This window comes from Leptonychotes weddellii, chromosome 8 (assembly GCF_054177405.1).
Source record: "Leptonychotes weddellii isolate Sample4059 chromosome 8, ASM5417740v2, whole genome shotgun sequence".
NCBI lineage: Eukaryota > Metazoa > Chordata > Mammalia > Carnivora > Phocidae > Leptonychotes > Leptonychotes weddellii.
The window spans coordinates 59082011-59093840 of record NC_138376.1 but is presented as its reverse complement, the minus strand read 5'-3'; the positions used below and the strand labels follow the sequence as shown (position 1 = coordinate 59093840).

Here is an 11830-nt window from a genome sequence, read left to right as displayed (position 1 = left end):
ACTCTATGCCACTCCCTGAACAGGGGAGTGCGGTGGGGGGGGGGGGGGGCGGGGGGGAGGGGAGGAGCTTCTGGGCAGATGAAGACATTGAGCAGAAAGTCAGGGAGTTAGGAGGAGACATCTGGAAAAGATAAAAGCCACAGAACATAAGTATATGAATCAGGGTTCTCCTCAAGGCATTAAGCAAGGTCTTGTTAAAGATCAATCTGGGACCTTTGTTTGTAAGTTTTGGTAAATTCTTTAAAGCTTGAGTCTCAGCCTTTAGGGCAAGGTATGTCCATGTTTCTTAATCCAAACACCAGAAACAGGAGGAAATTCAGAATCTCAAGTGGGATGTCTGTTTTACCACATAACTATGAATGTTTCTCAGAACTCTAAGGAAACTGATCTGTCCAAAAGAATTCTGTGAGGACTGAGTTCTGATACTGTTCAGTCCTATTTCTGAACATTTAGATCTAGACAAACTTCATCATATTTGAGACAAAAGTCTTCAAATTTAGCAAATACATCAACTGGTGATCCATCAGGCAAAAGCCATGGCTGGTCTTTGAACTGCCAGACAGGACCCTGTGCAAAAACTTCTACAACCTGGTGCTCTTCCAGGGCATGCACAGATGGAGTTGATCTCTTGAGACATGCACTCATGGGGCTGGTTTACTACTCCATTAGGAGTCCAGACACGAACCGTAGGGCCTTCCGGCTATCTCTGCTCTTTTCTACTCTGAATCATAGTTTGGTTTTTCTCATTGGCAGCCTTGTTTCTGCTTTTCACCTGATGGGACAAATTTCAGAAACTGGAGAAGGTCTTTTGCTCTGAGCCTGGTTATTAAAGAGGTGGTAGCTGCCTAACTTATGATGATTGGGATTGAAGATCCTTTTGTCTGGTTTGGAAACCTGGCTTGAGAAACTGGTTTCAGAACTGGCTGTGTTCAGGAGTCTGAGTATTACGGGCAGATGCATCATCCTCTGTTACAGAATTTGGTGGCTTACCCTGGTAGGTACCATCATGCCAGTTTTGAAGACGTCCATTTCTTCTTCTCCTTTGAATGTTTCCTGATCATATCTGTTTTAGGCAGCTGGGACAGGATATTGGGTATATACATGGGATCCCCAGGTGCTGTATTTGGGGCCAGTCACAATCCAGATACATTCCATTCTTCTCTGGGCTTTACAAATTGAAGAATTGCAAAAATATTCTTGTAAAGTAGTTTACTGTATTTCCGATCCTCACCCCAACTCTGCTGATGATATCTTGGGTCATAGTTACCTCAACATCACCCCAAAACCTCGGTTTCAGGGTGCTTATATCCTCATCTAGGTCAGTCTTGACTGCACATCTTTTCTTAACCTTCACTTTGATTGCAGCAATTTTTCCCACTGCCATGGCTTCAGACAAAGACTGAAAAGACAAAGATCTGCTCCGTTTGTACAATCCCTCCTTTGGGCCCCTCCAAACCAGCAGCTGATCTCTGTTTATCAAGGTCCACACATTCTGCATCTTCAATTCATGGTTTCTTTGTTCCTCCTAAAACGTCACGTCATTTTAACTTAAGAAGGTCCCTGAAGACCTGTTTCTGGGGGTGCCGAAGGTAACGTTGCACCAGGAGTCCTCCAAGTACATCTTCTCAGTCAGGGCTTCTAATCGTAGCCATGTTTTCAGGAGCTACAGCAGGACATCAACAAGTGGATGAGAAAAATACACATTATTAAGTACAGATAAGATAGAATCCAGTGGGGGGTGCTCTCTGGATGGGTTTCCTTTCCGGTCTCCCCAACCTATGTACCTGGTCTTGACACTCTGGGGTTATTAGAATGCCTGACAATCACTTTGTTTTCCTTCACACAATCTCCTTTTCCTGGCTGCCGAATGCTGGGACATGGGTCACCCACCTCAGTGCCATCTCTGATAACAATAGGGACAGCGTCCCCCCCAAGTCTCTGAAGACCCCATACTATAAGGCCTCATAAGAGTATATGAGATAATCTTAACCAGGCCTTTCCCATCTTAAGGTCTTTTTTTGATAGAAGCATGGTCCAACATGCAGATCTACAATAAACACCCCCGTCGAGAGGGATTTTCTTATAATTTCACACTGTGTCTAAAATTGGTCTCTTGACTACCTGCCCACACCCACCTAAACCTGCTTTTCTCTCTTTATTTATTTAAATTCAATTAATTAACATATAATGTATTATTAGTTTCAGAGGTAGAGTTCAGTGATTCATCAGTTGCATGTAACACCCAGTGCTCATTATATCATGTGCCCTCTTTAATGTCCATCACCCAGTTACCCCATCCCCCAACCCCCTCCCCTCCAGCAACCCTCAGTTTGTTTCCTATGTTTAAGAGTCTCTTATGGTTTGTCTCCCTCTCTGATTTCATCTTGTTCTATTTCTTCCTCTTTTGTCCTATGACCCTCTGTTTTGTTTCCTAAACTCCACATATGAATGAGATCATACACTTTTCTTTCTCTGGTTGAATTATTTCACTTAGCATAACACCCTCTAGTTCCATCCATCTTTCTCATCAAAATAATCTTCATTTTTATAAAGGTTTGCCACAAAAAAAGGGAAGAAAGAATTGTCAACATTTCAAGAAAAATCTTATAGGCAACATCTCAGATGACTTGATTAGTCAGGTTGCATTTACATGGCTAGGGAAGAACAGGATTGCAGAAGTCCAGAAAATATTTGCAGCTTTTAAAACTGCTCTCTGGTAACCCTAATAGTATTATTTTAGCTCTTTGTGTTTTTTGTTTTTTTTTTTTAAAAAACCTCTTTCAAGGGGTTATATGAACTTAGTAACCTCCCCCTTGCCAATGACCAGAGCAGGGTCTAACAGCCACAGATGTGGTGAGGCCAGACCTTCATGCCCTCTGGAGGAACTTCTCATTGTGCTTTTCTGGAAGGCAACTTGGAAAAAATGCATTCTCCATCTCACATGACATTTGTGGAAAATTTTACTTAAGGTCCGGCCATAGAAAAATTAAAGAAGACATTGATCTTGAAGCCTCCAGATTCCAAGAGGGGAGGGCGGTGTGGCAGAGAACAGATGGTGATGTTCTAAATTAAAAGAGAAATGGGACGTTGTAGCGCTGTGTTCAACTTGTCTATTCTCAAAATTTGTCTCACATTTTTATTCTTTAACTTGAATTTATTCTGCTGAACATCTTCTTCAATAATATCTTCAAACTTGCTAGAAAAAGCAATAGATTTTTTTTGTTGTTGTTATTGTTCAGGCTACTCTTTCACTGAAACAGTCCAGAGATGATTGTATTCAGTTTTATTTTTAAAATCTCCATTTATCAAATATTAGCATGCAAAGAAAACAGATGGTTTGATTTGAGGCTTCTTTTGTTGTATGCAGGCTAATGTTTTAAACATCATGCCAAAATTTGATTTGTAATTTTAAAATTGCTGTTTTCCCAGGCTGAGCCTGGGGTATTCTCAAAATTCTCAGACAGTCTCTCATGAAGGGAAAGCAAGATTTTTGCATGTGGGCTAATTCAAGAAAAGCAAGAATGTTTAAAGGACGCATTTGTTCAAATCAAAATTAAAAGAGTTTTATTGATTCCAATGGAGGAAAAAAATCTCTATTTTTAGGACATATACTACCTATTTTATCCAATAGATGAATATTCAAGTTTTCACTTATTTTTTAGTTGGCATTGATATCTCAGCATCTTTAAAAAGAAGAAAACTTAAATTCATCTTTCTAATCTTTTATCTTTTACGGTTGGGTAAAGTTTTAGAGTTTATAAAACTTGCTCATACATATATTTCATGCAATTAACCTGCAAAAAAATTATTTTTCCCATTTACAGATGAGAAAATTGAGGTTCAAAAAAATATCTTACCTAAGGTCAAAGAACATCAGCTATGGAGTTAGGGCTAAAGTGTGATTTTTATATCCACTGCAACTCTTGCAATACTGCTCTTGTAGTACCTATCCTATGTCAAGCACCATTAGCACACTGGAAATAATAAAAGAATAATAATCATCTCAAACGTTTATTGAGCACAAGGTGCCAGGTACTATCCCAAATACATGCATTGTTTCCTTTAATCTTTTCAACAAATCTATGAAATAGAAAATATTAAAATTCCCATTTTACAGATGTGAAAACTGAGGTCTAGAGACTTACAGAAGGGCATACATAGAAATAAGGAATTGTCACTTCTTAATCATTTAACAAGCACACACCTCTCTGTGTCTAGGTGTCAGTTACCTCCTCTGTGCTGGAGCCACTCAGGGAGGTGATCTCCGCAAGACGGAACCACCTCTGGAAGCGATGGCTTCCATGATATATGGCTGCTCGCTGTAGTGCCATTGCATTTTTTCATGACCCTCAAGTTGCCAAGATGCAAACCTAACTCAAAGAAGCTAAAGCAAAAAGGATAAAAGGATGTCTATTGACTCATCGAATCCAAGGGAGGGCTGAACAACCAAACCACGCACCCATGAGAAGGGCAGGGATGCTGCTGGTCGCAGGCACTTCTGGAACCAGGAACTTCGGTGCTGACGGAATGCTTACCATCTCTGGCTCTTACTTCTGTGTGCAGGCTGGCATCACTCTTTGTCACTACCAATGGCTTTTTTTTTTTTCCAAAGAGTAGAAATCTCAGTCACTGATAGCTCATGCAATTCATCTTTTGACTTTCACCAACAGAGAGTCTGACTTTCTTGGGTCTAGTTGGAACAAAATCCACAGAAGTGCTCTGATTGGCCAGGCTTATAATAAGAAGCCACCTCTGGACCAGTCCTACATATGAACCTGCAAGAGTTGACATGTACGGCTGTGTGATTTGTGTGCTTCACGAAGGTGCCCACCCAAAGGGCATGTGCAGATTGACACGAAGCCCATACTCTGCTCACCAAGACTTCCTGGAGAAAGGAATTCCCTTTGCTTCTCTCAGACGCTGGGGCTTGCCAAGCTGGGCGCCCACTGGGCTGAGCCCCTTTTTTAAACTGAGTTATAATTGACATAAAACTTTATACTGGTTTCAGGGGTGCAATGTAATGATAGGATATTTGTATATATTGTGAAATGATCACCTCGATAAGTCTAGTTAACATCTGTCACTATACATAGTTATGAAAATTATTTTTTCTTGTGATAAAAACTTCGAAGACCTACTCTCTTAGCAACTTTCAAATATGCAATACAATATTATTTTTTAAAAAGATTTTATTTATTTATTTGACAGAGAGAGAGGGTACAAGCAGGCAGAGTGGCAGGCGGAGGGAGAAGGAGAAGCAGGCTCCCCGCTGAGCAGGGAGCCTGATGTGGGACTCGATCCCAGGACCCTGAGATCATGACCTGAGCTGAAGGCAGATGCTTAACCGACTGAGCCACCCAGGCTCCCCTGTAATATGATATTATTAACCATAGTCATCATGCTGTACATACCATCTGCATAACTTATTTTATAACTAAGAAATCTGTACCTTTGACTCCCTTCACCCATTTCATCTCCCAATCCCCCATTTCTGGCAATCACCAATCTGTCCTTTGTATCTATGAATGAACACCCCTCCCCACCTTTTTTTTTTTTTTTTCACACGGAGGCATTGATTAGGCTTGTGGCTGCTCTGTGTAAAATATGACAGCTTCTGAGGAAATGATATATTTGTAGATAGAGGAAGAAAAGGGAAGTAATTTCAGAAAAAGAGGAGATACTCAACAGAACGCTGAAAGGAATTTAAGCCACTTGCTGTATTCAAAGGTTTCTTGCTTAGTAACAGTGAGTGGATTCTCTTTAGAAAACGACTTCTACTTCATGTAAATTTTTAAAAAACAGTTCCACAATTAAGTCATGAAAAAATGATAAATAAGGGTGGGCTATCATATGAGCAGAAACCATCGCCATTTCAAGGTCTAATAGCACGTTGCGGAGTGGCTTGTGACTCCCAGGCATTACACATCAGCTGTTTGAGGATGCAGAAACTCTCTCATAGTGGATTTCAATTAAACAATTTCATGGTTCTTATGTGAAAAGACAGTCTGACATTTAATAGAGATGCCTGATAGTCTGATAGTCTCCACTAGCAAAGTGCTACTGAAAGCAGCCCTGGTTACATTGAAATGATATTTTTAGCACCAGGTTTGTGGAGCTGCAAAAAATTTAAAACAAAACAAAAAACAACCCCCAAAACAATTCTCATGGGTCAGAGTTAAGGTTTTCTATGGAAGACAGTCATACCACCTTTACCAAGTAGGCTCAAAGCCATGGGCTATGTGGAAGTGGTAAGACAGCGTGTGTTTAAAGATGGGTGGGAAAAGGCTGGACCCAGGAGCTTGACCAGCCAGGCCCTGTTTCAGAGCAGGCCACCCCTCAAGTCCTGACACAAAGGGCCCAGTGTATTTATTCTGAGATAATCAATTCTCAACTGGCAATCTTCTTCCCTGGGGTCACATATATGATCTCAAGAGTGTGAGCTTTGCAAACAATATCAGGCAGAATGCAGCAAGGGGAAAATCTGACATTTCAAGGGCTGTGATAACAAACTATCATTTCACCTGGTGCAGCATTTCCCCCAGCTAGAGTGGCTTTTGAATTTTAGACTATACCTGGGTGGCCGCCATTTGCTTTAGCTCCTTACTGTTCCTGGCTCTTTTCCCCTCCAGTTGATCCTTCTTTAGTAGCCCAGACTCCTATGTCTTTGATTTGCCCACATCCTCCTGCTCTTCCTTTCTGCTTCCTTTCTCTTAGGGGTCTTTCTTTGTTCAGTTAACTAGTTCAGACCTCAAGAAGTGAACAGCAGTGGAGAATTGGAGAAGTAGAAAGTTGTAACAAAGCCATTTAGGGCAAGAGTGGGGGACGCTCCCTGTCTTGATGCTCCTTCTTTCCTTCATTTCTCTTATTTCTCTATCTTCTTAGTACACTTCAGTCATCATCGCCTCTCCACTTACTCGTTTGTCTCTTTTTTCATCTTCTCTACCTATGACCAAGCCCTCCTAACACAATTTTTCTTTTCAAGAAAGATAACACCCTATTCAGTACATTTAGAATGCGATTATTGTTTGCTCAATTAAAACAACATACTCTTCAGCGAGGGACTGAAGGGATTTCTCGGGAAAGGTGTGGGGTGTGTAGGAACCGCCCGGCTCCATACCCATTCTAAGGCCGCTGCCTTTCCCTGCGTGTGGAACTCGCGTTGGGTAAGCGGAAAACGGAAATGACAGCTATCATTTCCAGGTGGAAGCTTTAAGGCTGGTGCTCGCTTGGCCGGGCCCTGTTTCCCTCGGCCACCGGACTGGCCATGTTTCAGAAGATGGCTGCCCCCTCAGCATGAGTCCTGGAAGGAGCATGACTTTGAGCAGAGGATACAGCTGACTTTCATCAAGCGCAGAGATAAACAAGGAACAAACCTTTCTTATTTTGTGCCACTGAGATTCTTATTTGTTACTGTAGCATAATGTTGTTAGAACACAGAGGTCAATAACAAGGAAGACAGAATGACACGTTTCCTACTGAGTAAGCCTCGTGGAAAATTTCCATTTGCACCATGAAATTGCAGCTTGCAACTCACTGCAATCGGGAAGGTAGGCCAGTGACAGAGGCTATTTTTAGCGCTTAGCACCTTAGTTTTGCTTGTGCGTCGGACAGGAAAGAATTATATCAAATCAATTACTGCGCTGCTTGTGATATTTTCTTCCTACTCCCTAGTCTCTGGCCCTCAGCTGGGCCAGGTGGTTCTTTACCTGTACCCTCCAGGGATAGGGACACTTCCCTCTCTTCTTACTGGTGTGATGGAAACAAGGCAGAGCTGTCCCTACTTGCCCACAGCACAGCTGAAAGCAAGCTGTATTGTAAGCAAGGCTTTACTGAGGATTTGGGGAAAATAAGGGAGATGCCCAAGAACAACTTACATTGCTGACCAGGCTTGAGCCTGTCACAGGAGCTCCTGGCTCTCCCCATCTCTCCTGACGATCTGGAAGCTTCACAGCTGAAAGCAAGCTGTACCTGTAAGCAAGGCTTTATTGAGGATTTGGGGGAAATAAGGGAGATGCCCAAGAACAACTTACATTGCTGACCAGGCTCGAGCCTGTCACAGGAGCTCCTGGCTCTCCCCATCTCTCCTGACAATCTGGAAGCTTCTATGCCTGTCACACTCACCACCCCTTACACCACTCCCAGCATCAGAAATGCTAGAGGGATCTCCCTGCCTTAGACCAATGGCCCCAATGGGAAGGAAAATGTTCTTTTTCCCAACTTGCTTACAAAATCCTTATTTCTTATCTCAGGCCTGATCATTCTGAGAGTATCTGCTCCTTTCAAGGAAACTGAATCCCCAACTTCATGTACCCTGATCTGACCCTCTGGCCCCAACAAGACAATCACACAATTGTATTAGAAAGGGTAAGACAGGCCCTGCTGTGGCAAGAAACAACCCGAGACCTCAGAAAGTGGCTCATAGTTCAGAAAGGTCTTTCATGTGGTCTATGTATTGGTATTCGGGAAATCTTTTGATCATGTTCCTGTAGTGTTTAGCTTCTAGAGTTAATTGAAATTTATTAATTTCAGACATTTTCTCTTACCTTGCCCAGCAAAATCCTATTACTTTAAGTGTCAATTTCTCTGTGGAGACTTCCCTGGGTCTAGGCAAAGTGAATTCCTCCATTCTGGGTAATTCCGCAGCACTATCCTCCATGGCTTTTTGACAAAATTATTTGCCTTATTATGTCATGATTTGCCTTTTTTAGGCCTCTCTCCATTTTCTAGAAGACACCTTCCTGAGGACAGGAATTAGGTATGTTTTCTGTGTCTATTGCACTGCCTAGCACAGTACTTGGGATGTAGGAGCTATGCAATAGAAATCACCTGCGTGGATAAGTGGTATTAATGGTGCCATTATTTCCCCAATTCATTCTTGAATCATGCATGTGTGTTTCTGTGCTGTGGGGCTGTGGGATAGAGTTATTATATATATATATATATATATATATATACGGTTATAGATGCAGTCTGCGTAGCATCACATCTAAAGGGATGTGTTCAGAATGGTCCATATTGAACCTCTTGATATAGTTCATGGATTGATATATACAAAAGTTTGAGAACTACTTAGGCAGGAAACCACATCCAAAAAGGAAGCTTGAAGTTCTTATTTGCCAAATAAAGCCTCCTATATCCCACAGTAGTAACCCCATATTTAACACTCAGCCACTCCCTTTATATTTTAAATTAGAACTTTTGAAAACCTTTTTTTTTCCTTAAAGGCACATGATACATAACCTGGTAGTTTGAGGCATTTTTAGTATGAAATAAAGGAAATAGGTGGATGATTTTTTTTCTTGACAGGGATTTTTAAGCTCACATGATAAATCAGCATTTGCAACATATTTCTTCATCTGAGTTCTTTCCTGGTTTCACCCCTTATTTCTTGTGACATGAGCATGGTAAACTTTACTGAAAAAAAAAGAGAGTAGCAGATTTTAACTGAGTTATTGTAGAATTGTGTTGCTACATTTCCCCCTCTTTTATTGGCAGTGGTATTTTATCATTTGTCAGCCCCCTGCAAATATCCTTTTTTCTCCCATAAGTCAGAAATGACTTCTTTTAGGGCATACAGGATAAGTTGTAATAACACATTGGTAGCTCTAAATAATTCTCTTCTATCAATGTATCCAGTGAATGTTATTAATGGTACAGTCTTTGCATGGACCCTGAGAATAACCAATAACTCAACTTGTCAGCATTTTGATAACTACAGGCTTCAATTTAACATGAAGAAATATAGGATTCAGTTTAGCAGTTTCAAAAGCAATGAATACAGGGCGCCTGGGCGGCTCAGATGGTTAAGCGTCTGCCTTCGGCTCAGGTCATGATCCCAGGGTCCTGGGATCGAGTCCCGCATCGGGCTCCCTGCTCAGCGGGGAGCCTGCTTCTCCCTCTGCCTCTCTCTCTCTCTCTTATGAATAAACAAATAAAATCTTTAAAAAAAAAAAGCAATGAATACAGATGATGAAATCTCTTCTTTCAGGCAAAGAGACTGAAAATTATTATACGTAGACACTTATTTCTAATAATGTCATTTCAATTTACTCCTCAGTTGCCTGATATTAGAAGTATTTGTCCAGGAATTGGATGAGAATTTAATCATTATTTCAGAGCTCCTGGCCCAATCTCAGGGACCAACTGAAAATCTTATCAGCAACTGAGAGGCAGTGCTTCTCATCCCTTTCCTACGCTCTTATCTCCTCTCTCTTTTTACCTTCCAAGTTTATTTCAAACTATTCCAGAAATAATCCTCCTTCAGATGGGAATTAACCACGATGTCAGGGTGGTTGTCCCCTGATGTGGCTTTTTGTCTGGTCCCTTCTTCCATCCTCACACCTTTCAAAATTCAGATCAGGCCTCCTTTTTCTAAAAATGCCCTCCATCTGCCCTCAAACACCCTCAGCCTGGGTGAATGAGAAGAAACAGATGTTCTCAGGTAGCCAAGCTACATCCAGCTACAGGTGGGAAGGAATGCAGCTATCACCTGGAATGGGCAAACCATTACCAGGCTGCTCTTCTCACTAACAGGGTCATTCCTTAGACCCGGAAAGTCTTCTAATCCCATTGTTATGCTGTTGCTAGGTGCCATCTGGCCCTCCCAACTTCCCCCAGCTGCAGTTGTACGCAGGCCTCTCCCAGAGTACCACCCATGCTTTGCAGAGCCATGGAAAGAGTTAAAGGATAGCACCCACTTTAAGGCTCTCTTCCTGGAAGATTCCCCAAGAGCCTACTCTAGCCAGCACCAAGTGTTGCTTGGTTTATGGTGTTAGTCCCACACTTGCCTTACCAGGTTGCCCTTTGCCGTACTTCCATGCACCTTGTGTTTCCCTCCCATACCAATCTCTATTTTAATCATCTGGATACTCCTCTGGTGGCATTTTGGGCCATGGGCTCCCTAAGGGAAGGTACCATATTATCTACTTCATCATATCCAGAAAGCCTGGTGTGACGGTAGAAAAAGCTCAATAAATACCAATAAATGAATGGCTAAATATTAAAAAATTATAGACAGCAATATCAGAGAAATGTTGGCTTGGGTACCTCTTTTCTACATTTCTAGATTTCTGGCATCTATTTTCCAATGGGATTCTATTTTGCCTCTAACGTCAGCTCTGACATAAAGAGCAGGCCCACTCTTGGAGATGGTGTTACAGTGAGGACCAGGGAATGTCCTGGGAAATGGTGATCAGTGTAGCAGATTTTCAAGCGACCTGCTTGTTGTCACTGAGTGCAGCATCAGCAGCACTCCCTTCTAGAGTATTTCTATCATACAACTACGATGTAACATTACTCAAAAGCACAGATAGTAGTAAAATGTGAAATAATTAGGAAGTGGAAGGGTTTGAGTGCTTATCATCTTTGCTTTCCATATAATTTATTTAATTTTAAGTTGAATATAATTTTTAATAATTGCCCTATGTCACAGCTGGCTTGCAAAATTCCTGATAATTTAATGATTTTCTTTCACGAGACTGTAGGAGCTGGTTTCAGAAACCACTGGATAGGACTCTTCTCGACCTGCCTTCAGTACCAAAGCTTCCCCCTCCAACCTTGAACCCACTCAGGATCACTTCACCTATTCTTTTGCTAGCATTTTCAACCCCAAATACCTGCTGTTTGATTGAAACAACTAGTTGCTTCGGTCAATGGCAGATTTGTAAAAAAGAACAGATAGACTGGAAAGAAGATTGGGACATTCTTTAACTTTTCAAAACCTAGAGCCTTTTACTAAGTATCTTAAGTTGTAGGTGAGTAGCCTGCTTCAACTTACTATTTTTGTATTTGGCACTACAAGGCATTTCTGTGCCTCACCACCTCCCAAGTC

General features: G+C 41.6%; 1 pseudogene; it reads right to left on the bottom strand.

Annotated features, from left to right (window-relative positions):
• Positions 1 to 342: 342 nt before the first annotated feature.
• On the bottom strand, positions 343 to 4331 carry LOC102742035 (parafibromin pseudogene; annotated as a pseudogene).
• Between the last annotated feature and the right edge of the window lie 7499 nt (positions 4332 to 11830).